This window comes from Balaenoptera musculus, chromosome 5 (assembly GCF_009873245.2).
Source record: "Balaenoptera musculus isolate JJ_BM4_2016_0621 chromosome 5, mBalMus1.pri.v3, whole genome shotgun sequence".
Classification (NCBI taxonomy): Eukaryota; Metazoa; Chordata; class Mammalia; order Artiodactyla; family Balaenopteridae; genus Balaenoptera; species Balaenoptera musculus.
In genome coordinates, this window is record NC_045789.1 from 38,064,709 (window position 1) to 38,066,394 (window position 1,686).

Here is a 1,686-nt window from a genome sequence, read left to right on the forward strand (position 1 = left end):
GGAGATACCCTTACAAATAGAGATTTCATTTATAAATGTAAATGTTTCTTACAAAAGGGTAGCTTCCTGCTTAATCACTTCTTCACAAGTCATCTTTTTATGGGGCTCCCATGTGTACAAAATTAAATTTGTTTTTCTCCTGTTAATCTGTTTTATATCCATTTTATTATTAAACCAGCCAAAGAAACTAGGAGGGAAGAAGGGAAGATTTTTCTGCCTCTACACCCTGTTTGTTTTTTTCCCATTGCACTTCCCACCCTCCATATTATATAATTTACTTATTTACGTTGTTTTTCTGTCCCCTGACTGTAATGTAACATAACAATTTCAGATGTAGCAAAGATTTAAAAGTAAAAAATTACAACCATTATCCTGCATGATACACAAGTGCACAAAGACATGTAAAATCATGGCAGTAATGTTTATAATAGTGAAAAATAGGAGAGGCAAATATCTCAATATGATAAAGGGATTTCATAATACATACACTGAAATCGTTTCAGGTGATTAAATATATATATATACAAATACACATATACTGATATAGAAGATGGCTGGTACCATATATATAATTAAGAATAAACCTACCAGTATGGGAAAAATATTTACAATGCAAGAGTCAAATATTCCTATTTAAGATTTTCATTTTGAAAAGAAATAATGCAACAGAAAACAGACAAAGTTAGTAGGAAACGTCAGATATGTTCCCATTTACATCAGAATTAAGACAAAAATGTCCACACATTATTATTCTGGAGGTTCCAACAAAATATTCAGATAAGAAAAAGAATACGGGTCTTTATAGATTGAAAAGGTAATGAAAATTACCTTTACTTGCAGATAATATGATTGAATACCCAGAAAACTCCAAAGATCCTGCTAGAAAAACTTTTATTAAAAAATATAGAAATAAGAGCATTCAGTAAGGTGGCTGGGTGAAAACTTAATATGTAAATATCCGTTGCGTCATACAAGCAACTACCAATTTAGAAGATACAGTTCAAGAAAAGGCCCCATCTATAATAACAACAAAAAAGATTAATCTAAATCTTTTTGAAGACAACTTAAGAACACTACTGAAAGTTAACAAAAGAAGACTTGAAAAGGCGTGGCATGTCCTCAGATAGAGACTTGACACCAGAAACATGGTGATTCCTCCTCAGTCCATCTATGAGAGGACTAATGCTATAGGAGATTGGGCCCATTATTATAATAACAGTAACAAACAGTGAGATACTGTCCATGAATAGTCAGATCAAAGAAACGACATAGGAAATAAAGACATAGACCAAAGTGTTTATGGAAATTTAGTACATAAAGGTGACCCTTAAAATCACCACAGAGAAGTGAGCTCAATAAGTAGATGGTATTAAGACAACTGGGTAAAGCACCAAGGAAAAAACTTAGGTTATTAGCTCTACCTTACAGTTCATAACTTCTGAATCAGCTGATTCAAAGATTTCATGGTTTAAAATGAAACTATTAAAGTATTAGAAATAAACAATGGGGTATGTTTTCAAAATCATCTCAGAGAGGGGAACTCTTAAGAGTTTTTAGGATTGGCATAGAAGCCATAAGTGGAAAGCCTGATATATTTAACTACATAAAAATTAAAATTTCCCCTTGGGAAAAACTGTTGTAAGATGAACATGACAAAAGTTATAGGACAAATAAACTGGGTAAAAA